Below are 14,140 nucleotides of genomic sequence, written 5' to 3'. Positions count from 1 at the left end.
GGTGGATGAACTTCACTGTTGAAAGGAGTAAAATAATAAGAATGGGAGGTTTATTGAGATTAAAAGGTTTTTGCTTGTCTTAGCATGTCTTCACAGTTCTGTATCAATGAAAATGGCTATGTAGAGTTTGGGTATGCAATTGGAGGTGAACCTATGGTTAACCATAGTGAGTAAAATATGGACAGGTATATTTTCAGAACCATGGTCTGACTACCTAACATGGGATCCTATTCAAACAGTGGTCAAAAGCACATCCTAGGAAAGAATGTAAGCTGCAGCTGTAGTGAGTGGCTCTTTGCCGAATACTCTGCCACTAATAATTTGCACCTTAAGGATTTCCTTGGCCAAAGTTACTCTCTGTGTACATTTTAAATTGGTATTGATTTATTTTCTGTTAATTCTTTCTGTTTTCCCTAGAACCCGTGGAATTGTTTTTCATTTGCAGTGTTCTGTGACAGGTGTGTGGGAAGGAGACAGCAGAACTTGCAGCAGTTTCAGGAGGAATAAGGCATGCAGTAGAAAGAAGAGTATACTTGCTTCTAACTCAGAGATAGGGAATTTCCTCTTATGGACGTGGTTCACAAAATCTCAGTCTATATTTAAGTTTTTATTTGATGTGAGACTATTTGAATTCCTTTTAGAAGGTGCAGCTGGTTGACTGTGGAGTATTCTGCTTGGAGACAGATCTCTTTCAGGAGTCAGAGTGTAATCTGCTCTGCTGTTTGCTTATTTCTGGATGCTGCTTAAGAATTGGTTTTCACATAAAAAGCTTTAATTATTGCATGAAAGTTAATCTCTATCCAGTATCAAGATCCACTGAAACATTAAATCCAACTTTCTTGAAGATGTTAGCAACAGAAATAATTTGCTTCTGAACTTGGCTTCGTATAACATAAACCTGTTCACTTTTGGGTCCTACCAAGAGACTTGTTTGATTTTGCTGCTGGGCTTTTGCTTACTGAGAAAGGTATCAAGCTCTGTGAGGAGTTTGAGAGTTTGTGGCAATATTTAGGGTGCTTTCAGGTTTTTGCTTTATGCTTGGTGAGCATCTCTTTTTAATGTCCTTGTGGCAAAATAGCTGTCCTAAGGAAGTCTATTAAACAGTAAGATTTAGAATGTTTTAGGTGAAACACTTAATGACAAGTCTACATGATGATCTGCAAAAAACTTTTGGCCCTAGAAGTTTGTGAGTTATTAGTCTATGCTATAACTTATTAGATGTGCTGACAGCCTGTAACTGGCATATATATTTCAAACAAATGAAGCCCTTGAAATAAAAATGGATCAAATCCTTAATTCCTGTACTTAATGATAGTTTGCTGTTCATCGTTATGTGAGAAGTGAGCTGAGAGAGAAAAGTGCTACTTTTCAGAAGAATGATCATATATACCACATTTTGTAAAGCCCTCAGATAGGATGATGATATGTGCACATAGGAGCTCCTGTGTGGGCAGGTAACGTTAGATTAGTAAAGGCTTTAGGAGTGGTAGAACCTAAAAAAGAAATTGGTTTGGCAGAATGCAGAATTTGCCCAGCAGGGATGGTTTGCCTACAAGCCCAGATTAATGCACGTTCTATGAGACACTGAAATAAAACAGGCTACATTTGTATTGACAGCTCAGATGAGATTTTAATTGGATTAGAAAGATTGAGTCTGTAAATGGGCCAGTGTAAGTCAGCGACCTGGAAGTGCCCGAGAGGGCTCTGTGCTGCGTACCAGCCTCCCCACTGCTTATCTGTCAGGGTCTAGTCTGGTGCATTTGTACTATATAAAAACCAGATTTAAGTGTAAAGCCTTTTGACCCAAATCCCCAAGTGAAATGATGACACCAACATCATCTGAGATCTGCAGTGAGAAAAGCATTTGTGTTAGCTCCCTGAAGCAGGCCCAGAGGATATATTCTCATCTTGCCATCTGGTCTACGAAGGGTATAATGAAACATATTGGTCTGTTTGAATGAATTTTTAAAAGCCCTATTTTCCCCTTGTTGCAGTTAAAATCTGGGACGTTGTCCTATATAGGAGTTAATGACAAGAAGAGCTAAACCTAGCTGTTCTGGATAAACCTTTCTTGTGATGAATTTTCCAGTCTAGTAAATACTCATTATGCTTGCACTTGCCTTTTGGAGAAAAACTGATGTTTTGTGGGTCTTTTCTTGCTCATGTGATCTTTAAATTAGCATTATAAAAATAAAGTTGGAATTGTCCATTTTGCAAAAGGAGAAGACTGAGGAATTGAGAATATTTTGAGAACCTTTATTTGTGATGGGGTCACAAACTCCTCTAGAACTGGTAAACTTGTTTGTGTAGAAACCAGGCTGAGCTATGCACGCCTATATATGCTGCTCTGTTTGCTGGGTACTGAGTGGTGACAGCTGCTTAATTGGACTCTGACCAAGACAGTGGTTGTCAAGTGACAAGATGATGCTGATCTCAGCTAAAATGTCTGTTCTCAATGCTGCTTTACCAGAAAAATAGTTCTAGCATAGATCTGAGACATTTGTTTAGCTACACAAGTTTAGATGCACAAGAAATAAAGAAAACAACTGCTTGTGACTCCAAGCTTTGCCCATCAAAGGGCCATTTTCAGCTTCCAACAAAAAGGGAAAAACAGATGGCCTGAGAATCACTGCTTCAATGAATGGGTCAGGAAGAGAAGCTTTACACAGTAGGAGGGTTGTGTGGAGTGGTCCTATGCATATCTCATAAATTGTAAAACTGTCAAGGGTGTTCCAGGCAGCCTTGCTTCTCCTTTTTCCCTCAGTCTCTCTTCATAGCTGGCAATATGTACACTACTATGTAGTAAAGTGCTGCTGCAGTTGGTGGTCTATTCAGCAAGTGCCAAGCTGGTTTTGTGCCTGCTGGCAAAAATGGCTGTGCTAAGCACATGTGTTTTTCCTTGCACAGATTTATTGAATGAACAGGAACTGCAGAATAATCTGAAAGAATTACTGTAAAGTGATTTTTTTTTAAAAATCCCCCCTCCCCCTCCCCTCCCCCCCCCTTTTTTTTTTTTTTTCCCCACGAAACAGTTTCTCCAAGTCCTTCCTCAAATCAGTGTTCTGGCCACAGTAGATTCCTTTTGTTCAGTATTATGAGTCCTGGACTCTTCTTGTTGGTTAGGGTAGTGAGCAGCATAAGTAAAGATTCTGCCATCTATATCTCTTTTAAGCCACCAAGTGGATCCTAAAAGTGAACTCAGACTAGGCCAAGGGTAGCTTAAATACTGAAAATTCAGGGAAAGCATAACATGTATAAGCAATGTTAGCACAGAGGAAAGGGCAGTGTAATGAGCTTGTGCTTTTGTTGTGTCTCTTTATTTATTTTATTCATATCTCTGTTGAGATGGTCATGGTGCTTGAGAAGGTAGAGTTGAGCTCTGTTTATTTTAGGAAGGAAGGTCTGAGAGGAAAAAGCAGAGTTGTTGTTTTAAGCTGCCCTTTTCAAAGCTGATCATATTATGCATGCTACAGCAAACTTGAACGATAATATCCTTATCCGGGTTGCTGATGCCACATTAGATTCTTACACAGGGAAAGATTTAAGAAATGTTTGCATTTATCCCCTCTTAGTCATTGGAGCATTTTGGCATTAGGTTTAAGTCGGATGTTGTCTGGATTCTACTGTCATGATTGGTTTCTCTTATACTGCATTTAAACTTGTGTTGTTTTTGTGGTTGTTTGTTTGCTTGTTTTTTTCAGAGCCCCTAAATAAGAATCTCTGTTTACTTAACAGATTCATAAGAGAGTGAAAAGAGTTGTTCATTCACCTCTGAGCACAAGAGGCTATTGCACACCCAGTATCTTTACTAATTATCTCAGGACAGAGAAAAAATAATTGGTAGGGTTGAATAGTAAAAGCTTATGATATAATTGATGAAGTGACCTGAAACAGGAGTTTTGGGAAAGTTCTGTTCTGTGTTCACTCTGTGATATCTGTCCACATCTATTCCTTCTCTGCCTTCACAGAGAGAAAAACTTGGTGATTGTAGTCCTTCTTCCTAGAGAAGGGAAATTTGGGGGGAAAGAGAAAAAGGAAGTTTTACTTAGAAAAAGATTAAGGTGCAGCAGGGAATTATCTGAGAATTTAACTCATTTTGTCAGTGAAAGCAAAACAGTTTCTGAGCAATGCATCCACGTGACACGCTAGAAAACACATTTTCATCAAGAGCCATGGGGAGATGGGGTCCTAATGTAAATAATTGTAGAAGCAATTCCCATTGCATACAGCTGACTTGGAAGTAGCAACTTTGTTTCATTCTTAGCTCTCACTGGCAAAACGCTTAATGTAATGAATATGACATACATCATTAAAACAAGGCTTCACCACATTGAATAAGTGCTCCTGTATATCACCAAGCCCACTCAAGCTTGCCAAGTCATAGCTATGGTAGTGTTTGTGGGGCCCCTCTGGCTCTGTAACCTGCAAGAGTATTTATTGGGTAAAAAAGTGAAAGAACTGCCTCTGTTGTGAATATAGATTGTCCTACACATTAGTCTATTTTGTAGGCATAAGAGAGAGGGCATCAGCTGAGTCTCTCTTGTTGACAGACGTGGAGAACAAAGTTGTTCCCCAGAAGTAGTAGGGAGAAACTGAGGAAGATGTGCATAGCTGCCTGTCTTTTGGCTTCAACATGAAGCACCACCTTTTCAAAAAAGAATCCTCTATGTCTGAAGCTTCTTTAGTCACTAGTTTTGCACTGAAAGTTTGTGGCTTAGAAATACATGCATAGGCCCTTACTTCAAACCCAGAACATGTGTCGTATATTGATCACAGTATTTAATCACATTTAAATTCAGGCATGTTGCCAAGATTTGAGTATTTCAGTTTCACTCAGTCTTCTGAGTCATTCTAGTCACTTCCTGGATTTTTTTTAATACAGGGATTTAATTTGTGTCACTTTGTCTGGCATGTAAATCTTAGTTTCGGACTTTATACCTCTGACAGGCCTGTGATTTTGAATTGCTGATCAATGCGGATTTTTCTGAAACCATAGTGCTTCTGTGTTATATTTCCCAGTATTTTCTTTTTTTTCTTTCTTAGTTTTTATTATTATTACTATTATTATTATTATTCCCTGTGGGCATCCCGTCTGTTTTTTTTTTTCTTTTTTTTCTTTTTTTTTTTTTTTTTTGTAATCCATGACTATATCTAATCAAGTCAGAAATGCAATCAAGATCTGGAGAGATCCCTCCTTTTTATTTGCATGTGATGAGTTCTGACTTCAGCTAGTTTTTTGTTGTCGAATTAACATGCATTCAAATGCACTTGTGTTTTAATATAGTCATAGCATAATTAATGAGTAAGATTTCTGAAGCTATGAGGAGACCAAAACTTGGGAAATAAAAGCTATGTCTAGTATCACAGTCTGGTTATACACATGGATGGTTGTGTGTGTTTTTTGTGGTTTTTTTTTTTAATTAATTGCACATACCCAGGATCTATCTCTTTCCCTTTTTCATTTTTTCCACTTTTCTTCCTGCTCTTCAAATGACTTTTCATAATGTCAGGTCTGCTTTACACATACCCTGTATGCAGTACACCTGTACAGCTTTGCAAAGTTATTCTGGTCTTAATACAAAACCTTACTATACCTCATGTGGCAGAGATAACTTTGCCTTTCACACTCACCTATGTATGGAGTGATGTGGTAAGGATAGGCTTGTGGCACTGCATGCAGAACCCACAATCTTTTTCTCCTCAGGCATCCTTCCAGTAGATGCAGCTGGCTGGCAGCTCTCAGCTCCTTGAGCAGCTGTGTGAGGAGCAGCAGTTTCTGTACTTCAAATGTTTTGAGATCCAGGTGTGGTGAGAGAAGTTAGAGATGGGAGCCAGAAAATTGCAGCTCACACTCCATGTGCAGAAATCAATGAGGTTGTGTAAACAATTGCAAGTGCAGATGTGGATTGATGTGTTGAAATTTAGTTGTGAAGGACCTGGGGGTGTTACCAAAGTACATGTGTATTTACAAGGATTTTTTACAGGGATACATTGCTTTAAAGATCTTGTTGCTTTACTGTGAGACTTATGGACAGATCCTTACCTGGTATAAAACAGTTCAGCTGAAAACAGCAGTGGAGTCACATCATTCTACATTGCCTTAGATTAGGTTTGTGTGGTATTTTATGTATCCATGGGGACTGCCTTCCTGAAAGGCGTGGAAGACTGTGGTCATGGTGGGAGTGTTTGAAGGGAATGTTCAGACACTTACTTTGTGTATGTTCTGGGTGTGATTTGCTTACAGTTGCTGAGAAAGGCCTACTTACTAAATTACACATTTGTTACAGGATAACCTTGATGTTACCTCATTGAGAAAATGCATAGTAGCTATTTTAGGGCATGAGAAAAGCAGTGCAGGATGTTGAAAGCACGGCAGAGATGCAGCTCAGGATGCAAAAAGCAAGGAAAATCCAGATCCTAGCACTAAGGTATTGACATGCTACGAAGTCTATCTTATGCCTTCCCTCTACTGAATGCTTGGAAACTCTCATGATATGCTGTCCCTTTAAGCCATGGGTGGATGTATTTACTGTGGAAAATGTCAGACTGGAGCACTGAGTCATGCAAACAACATGATGGCTGGATTGTATCTGGACAGGAGATTGTGATAAGGAGGGATAATGTTTTCTGAAACAGTGAAGGAAAAGAAAAAGTAAATGTGGTGCTGAAGGAAGAGCAGAGTGCAAGGATAGAGGTGTCATGGCACAGATGTTGGGCCAAAATGGTCTTCTTGCTGTGCTTATAGGAGACAGAGCTTGTTTGTTGACGCAGGAAGACTGAATGACAGATATCTGTTTCTTCTGCAGCTCGTAAAAAGTATCAGCTATGAGATGTAGGAGATATGATTTGTTACTTAGTTTGATTTTAGCAACGTAGGGAGAGCTAGATCTCTGTGATGATGAAAACCTTGTTGAATTTATAACAAAATTACTATGTAAATGTAACAATTGAAATTTTCCAGTAAGGAGGAAGGTTTGTCAAAGAAGACTGCATCCAAGTGTTTTGCAGGACAGCAGTTATCCCCTACTGAGATAAAGTATAGCTCGGGTATAGACAAAACTTAGCAAAACTTAGTTGAATGAAGAAATAGATAACAGTAAAGTTAATGTATTTCATGTGTTGATTCAAATTAGTTTATGTATTTGTTCATCAAGTAGCAATTTATATCAGATATAATAGATAATCAATCAGTGTATACTGTAGCCTGAAGGAGAATTGAGGGGAAAGGTTTACAAATATGCCATGCCTCTGTGCTCTAGGTTTTTTTTATCATTCAGGATATTATCATTACCTGTCAAAGTAACATGGGATGATTATTTCAGTGTGGAAAAGAAAGACATGAGTTTCCTTCCTTGCTATGTGCCTGCCTGTTCTGCAGGATAGGGGAGATGCCACAGGTGTGGCTGAGTGAATAGCATAGCACCTTTTTAGGGTATGAAATTTTCAGGTCCACGTTTTCCAGGCATTTTCCTCTGCATTCAATGAGGGGAAGATTTTGGAGTCACTAAATGTAGGTAATGAGAGGCTCTTCAGCTCATTGCTACACCACCTGATAGGAACAGCATGACATGCAGGCATCAGAAGATGCTTTTTCTCTCAGTCATCCTAACAGGCTGTATCTGCAGCTGCTGTCTTTGACATGCATAGTTTCAGTGGAAATACAGACAGGTGCCTTCCACCTGGAACACCACTTACACATGGCTTTGAATGCTAGATGTTGCTTCTGTATGTGGAACTCTGTAAACTTGCTGGGAAGAAAACTTTGGGAGTGCTGCTCTTTTTTTTCTCTTTGTCTTTTTTTTCCCCCCAGAGTTCTATTTGTAAGTCCCTCTGCAAATGTGAACAACTTATTTCATGCATTCATGAGTTTACTTCCCCAATGAAGCAGGGATTTGTAATACTTAAACAAGTTTTAATACAGAACTGTAGCCAAATTGAAAAGGTGCTGAAAAAGTGGAGCAGATGGAGGTCATGGGAAGTACACAAACCTTCCAGTGGCAAAATTAATTTTATCTGAAGGTCTTGGGAACAAGTCTCTGCTAGTTCTTTTCATAGACCTTGCCCTGCTCTTATCTGCCTTTCTTATTTTCAGGTAGAATCTGATATGGAAATCCGTAGCCTTCCTGGGCAAGCTCTCCTTTCTTTCACGTGTAAACCCAGTGCTGTGTGCCAAAGGGCCCTATCCAGTATCCGTATGTTCTAGGCATGTCCATGTTAAAAACACGTAAGGTTACCTTTCTTTTTTGCAGTTTCCCGTGATTTGTTAGCCACAGAAAGGGAGGGGCTGACCAGACTAATTACTCAAACATCTTTTGAAAAGAATTTAGCAGTGTGCACAATGTTAAGCAATAGTTTACTAGGTGGAAGTTTGGAGAGTAACTTCTCTAAAGGAAATTACAAGGGAAAGCAGATTGTAGTTTCCCAATCTGGAAGTTGTCCAGGGAGTTCCCTGAGTCATGGAAAATCCATTGGGATTGCTTTAGTGGCTGTGTTTCAGCATTACATCTTGTATAGAGAGCAACAGCTGGATGAATTTGTTGGTTGGTGTAAAGTTGTTGGCTTCTACAACAACAGTGGGAGAGAAATGTTGGATTACAAATGCTTAACCAAATAAAAACAATTTGTAATCACAATTAGGGGACAAATTTAGTCTGTGAGGCAAATGCTCATCCCTCTCATTCCTTTTGTTGTATTTTACAAATGTTTCACATAATTTCGTACTTAGAAGTATTTAGAGGAAAAAAGTTTTAGCTATTTCCTTAAGCCTGGTGATGTCAGTGCAGTAGTTGCTGCTCTGATTATCAGAGTATTTGAGCAATGAGACAAGGCAGGGTGTGAGTAAGCAACCAAATACACTGACATGCCTTCGATTCAGTGTTTGGCTATGAAAATACTTAGTTTGTTAAGAAAAATATTGTGGAATTGCCCTCCACCTTACCCCAGAGGAGATGAGAGATGCAGAGATGCATCATATGTGGGTGTTCCTATAGTGAATCTGGACAGATTAGTAGTAAATACAGCTCATCTTCATGTACTGAAGTAGAAAGCATCAATTTGCGAAAAGCGGGACTCTGGTTTGGTCTGTAGGCAGTTGAAGGGAACTGTTACATGCTGTCTAGTGAGAACAGATGATTGGTCTCTGTTAGAATTTAAAGTTGAGATAAAGGTTGATATTTTGCACTTGGGTAAAACAGGTTAACTTGATTCTGTTTAATGGAGTTAGGGATGCACTACTAAATCTGAAGTAATTATTCTGAGAGCAAGAGAAGAACTAAACCCAGCTCCTAGTTTCCTTTCTACCTGTCTAAAATGGAGCTAAAGTCAGAAATTATGTTGATTTATTGGAGCTTCTTTTGGTTTACCCCTCTGTATAAGAGCTGAGATTGAGCACGTGTCTGAGCACCACAAACAAAACATGATAAGATGTGAATTTTGCACATGACTTTCTCCTTCCCTTTTACGTAATACTTTATCAGAAATTTAAATGTCAGCCAATCTGTGACTTAACCATGTTTTCCTGCATAGGGACATATGGCAAATAGGTTATATACAAGAGGATGAAGCTGGGAGGAATGGGTGGCACTGACACCCCCTGGAAATTCAGCATGCCTCTGGCACAGAGCCACAACAGTGATTCCCAGCCCACATTTTGTGGGTTGAGCCAGCAGGACTGTGCTTGGGCAGGAAACAATCAGAGAGGTGTGTGCCTGTGTGCTTTGGCACAGTTCAAGCTGTGAATTGCTCCAGTATAGGAACCTCCTCTGAACTCATTAGTATTAAAGCAGAACAGAAGAGACTTTGTAGAGAGGGAGAGGGTGGGGAAGCCGGAAAGGTAGCAGTTTAGACAGACATCTCCTAATAATCTTTCCTGCACTGACCTTCCCTTATGGGGTCTCGTGTAAAGGACCTTGGCATGAAAACTAAACCCTTGCTCTGGGAAGGGAGAGGGAGTGGGAAAGTGAAGGGAGGAGAAGGAAGGGAAATAAGGGGGTGAGGAATGAAACTGATAAAGCAGCATATTTGTTGTTATTTAGTGTTTTAGATGATGATATTGGGAATGCTGTTTGAGAGAGGTCTCTGATACTCTGTACCTAACCAGAAAATGGAGGTAAAAGGGGTACTTAACCCCAGAGGCCTTGTAGTTTGTTACAGTGAAAAGAGGTATCAAGCAGAGATTGAACTGCTTCAGTTCTGTTCAGTGTTTTCATTTGATTGACTGAGCGTGGAGTACAAGATATAGCTATAAACTTTGCAGATGTCATTAGGTTGTAAATCTGTGGATGTTAAAATACAAGCTTAAAACAAGATGGAGAAACTATGTGAAAAAGAGTGAATGGATAAAATGATCTGTTTATTGGAGCAAGTCAGATAATGCAGAATGGGAAGCAAACAGGTGGGTGCATTTCTTTGGAAAAGAAGGTAGGGGTTATGGAAGAGCACGGGTAAACATGAGTCACACTTCTTTTGTTTGCTTAAAAAAAAAAAAAAATCATAATTTTTATGGGATACCCAACCAGGAATGTGCTATGGAAGATGCATGAGGTAATCTCAGAGCTTGCTTTTAGTAAGGTCCTGTCTTGGAACACTGTTCACACTTTTGAACTTCAAAAAAAGATGCACTTTGACCAAGGATAGCCTGGAAGTCAATTAGAAAAGGAATGAGAAGTCCAGAGGACATGACCTTGAGAGAGACTGAAAGAGCTGGTCTTGTCTGGCGTCAAGAAAGAAGACTGAGAAGGGGCATTACAACAGCTTTTAATAGACTTGAAAACTGTTATCGAGAGGAAGGAACAGATCTGCTAACTGTATCTGTGATTGATAGGGCCGGAAGTAATAGGCTTAAATTGCAGCAGCAGGGATTTAGATTAGACAGAAGCCTGACTATTCAGTTTTCATCCCTGTCCCTATCGTTGGGCTTGTTCCAATTCACTGACGTGGACATGTAGCCCATCTTAATACAAGTAGCAGTGATGACAGAAAATTTCTTTGCTTTATTATCCTTGTATGCCCACCCAAGAAGATATCCATGGAACTTCCCTTTTAGCTCTACCTGTGTTGTAGTCCTGTGTGTATGAGAATGTGTTATCTAAATTATGATCACTTTGCAAACCTCTGTGTGCATTGTTGCATAAATAGGTATTGGTTTTCCTCATTCTTTCTATCTGCCCTAGCAGCTTGTCATTTAATGCATGTGCTTTGCCTGTGAAAGGCAGAAAAATGACCAACAGACAGGTGTTTCTAGAGGCCTCTGAAGGGAGATGACCACTGTCAGCCTTGATGGTTTTATGTGCTGGTATGCTGTCAAGACACAGAGAGGAGCAGAAGTAAGGTAGGATTTAGCTCTTCTCTGGGCAATTAACCAACAATTAAGGAAGAAAAAAAAGGAAGCATTACAGCAAAGGGGGATGTTTGCAGGGTGGAGTCATGGGGAATTAATTGACTTTTTGTTTGATAAAATTCTCTGCCAAAAAGCTATGCCTATAATAGATGAAATTATTAGTCTGAAGCTGAGTCATAAGAATGAACAACTTCTGTGTTGGCATCTTAGAAGAGAAATATATTCTTCTGAACACTGACATCAGGTACTTTCTGCTTTTTTTCTATTGTAGCTGAAAAATCAAGAGATTCGGGCCCCTAACACAGAGGGTGTTTTAAAAAGCAAGCATTAGAAAGAGAATAATGACAATCAGAGTCTCTTATTTGTTTGCTTTTCTGCTTTATGTTCACACCTATGGAAGTAGCTGAAATATAAACTTATCTTCTTGTGCAAGCAGGCTGTGTGAGAAACTCCTGTGAGCACAGCATTTTCATTTTGCTCATATGTTGCAATAAAGCATTATAGATATGAGCAGATATGTGCTACATATACAGTTCTTGTGTTTGTAAGCTACAAGTGGCATATACATCTACGCATGCGCTTACTGTGTATGCAACAACATGGGAAGACGGGGATGTTTTTCTAGTGGTCCCCCAATTTCTTATTAATTGGGAAACTTACCAAAATGTTGCTCTGCATTTTTGTGTGTAATTAATGCACACTGGCTGTTTCTAACTGCAGGGGTTAGGATGAGGTATAAGAGATTGACAAGGGAAGAGTTTTGCAGGGTTCTCATTTTTTTTTTGTGTGTGTTTGTTTTTCCATGGATTACCAGAGGACTTGGGAGATACATTGGGTGCCCTGGTGGGTACTTCTAACTGTCTTGCTACCTTGCATATGCTCTGGCTGCATGAATAGCAGTGCTACTGCCTGCTGAAAGACCATGTGCTGTCAGTGACAGATGGGGGCACAGCCTTGAGAAAGGAGGGGTGGGCATTGCTTGGTGCTTAAACAGATCTGGTTCCCGCTTTCTTGATGCCTGCTTTGGTCACTCTCTGGTGTGTGCAGTTGGATATTCAGATGCCTCTGAAACACTTCTGCTGGGGAACTTTACTGACTGGTACTTTTGCACTGCTCTTTGCTCCAATTTGCACTTGGATGTAAGCGGTTTATGCAGTTGAATGAACCTCATTTACTGAGAGGTAGCCTTTCAGAATACCTTATTGACCTCAGTATTGGGAATGTGGGCTCTTCCAGAGCCTGCCTCGCATCTGTCAGCTGGGTAAGTTAGATTGAATAAAGCAATGGAAGGAAAACGGTAGGGGAACAATCCTCTACTGTCCCCTGGAGGTGAACAAAGTGACTGAATAGAGAAGATCTATCTTATCTGAAAGTGTTTGTTAGTGATTTGAGAAGAGACTAAGATCTGAAGACTAATTTTTATTCACTCACTGCAGTTGTCTCTAAAGCAGCTTTTGGAACAGCTGCGCCTGGATTCTGTGATGAGAGTCTGCTTCTGTCTGTTTCTCTCTGCTTTCCTATGTATTGGACAGATGGCTAGAACAAGAGCCACCACATTGACCTGTTTATTATTTGCTTATTTTCTTAGAGAGCATGGCACAGACAGTGTAATCTGAGGAGGAAAAAATAAAAAAAAAATAAAAAATGAGGGTTCCTAGGTTTGACTGTTACTGTAAAATTGAAACTTTCAGACAGTATAAATAACATTAGCAGTGTGCTTTTACTCAGTTCACTTGTTAAAGCTGTAATGCTGGATTGGATCCCTTTACAGTAAAGGCTTGTAGCATGTTACTGACAACCCTCTCCCTGATCTCTTTCTACTGCTTTTCCTTCTTCTATAGTCCCAGACATGTCAAAACCATTTATCTCATGTCAGCTTGAGTTGTACTTCACCACTGATTAATCCACCAGCAGCTATTCCCTCACAATGATTGCACAGAGAACATGAACTTTACTCTGGGGCCTGGCAGCAGATGCTGGATAGGATCCCATGATGTGTCACGTTCACTTTTTTACTTTGTACTAGATTTAAATATATTTATCCAGTGCATAAGGCCATCAGCTCTACTGTGCTACTTGAGAACTGCAATATGGCCCCTCTTTTGGGGACACGGTGACAGACATTTATATAAATGGCTTTGTTAGAACCTAAGGCAAGTGGTATTGTATTATAAAGAGAATTTACTGTTTTGGTAACAGTGTATTGTACTTCATTTTGTAACTTGGGTGGGTTTTATGCTGTTGAGAAACTGAGAGAATGATTGATGAATTGGGTAAGGGAGAGTGCATTTGTGCATGACAGGAAAAAAGGGTAAAGGGGAATGAGAAAAAGATTAGAGAGGGGTATAAAAGTGTAGGTATGTGTGTGCATAAGAAAGGAGAAAGAAGGAATGGTGATGTGAACAGGAAGCAGGATACATGTGGTGCATTTAACTAGAATTCATGCAGTGCAAGGTCATAACATAAAAATGAACATACTCTTGAACCTGCATTTTTGGGGTAGGTATGCGAGTGAGTTATTTTCCTTATTTAAATCCCATGATTTCTCTGGACCATACAAGTCTTCATTCAAAGCCTGGTGAACTACACTGGAGAAGAATGAGATGTTTCTTAGCTCTGTTGTTCCTTTCCATAGAGGCAAGAGATAGTGGCAGAGATGCAAAGTACATCTCAATACATCTCGATGTCTTAGTAGGCATTAAAGGTTCTCTGGAAGGGCCACTGTTCTATAATCACAGAATATTCCTCCTTCTCTGTATTAATTTAATTTCACATCTGTATGAAAAATGCTGTGCAGTCTAG

At 39.6% G+C, this 14,140-nt stretch overlaps 1 protein-coding gene across 13 annotated transcripts in view; it reads left to right on the top strand.

Moving 5' to 3' along the window:
- Window positions 1-14,140, top strand: part of DAAM2 (dishevelled associated activator of morphogenesis 2) — a 186,393-nt gene that overhangs the window by 82,009 nt on the left and 90,244 nt on the right. The window lies entirely within an intron of this gene.

The sequence above is a fragment of the Coturnix japonica genome, chromosome 3 (genome assembly GCF_054131305.1).
Source record: "Coturnix japonica strain WE chromosome 3, WE-NBRP24, whole genome shotgun sequence".
Classification (NCBI taxonomy): Eukaryota; Metazoa; Chordata; class Aves; order Galliformes; family Phasianidae; genus Coturnix; species Coturnix japonica.
The sequence above is the reverse complement of the archived record's forward strand: the minus strand, read 5'-3'. Positions and strand labels throughout refer to the sequence as shown.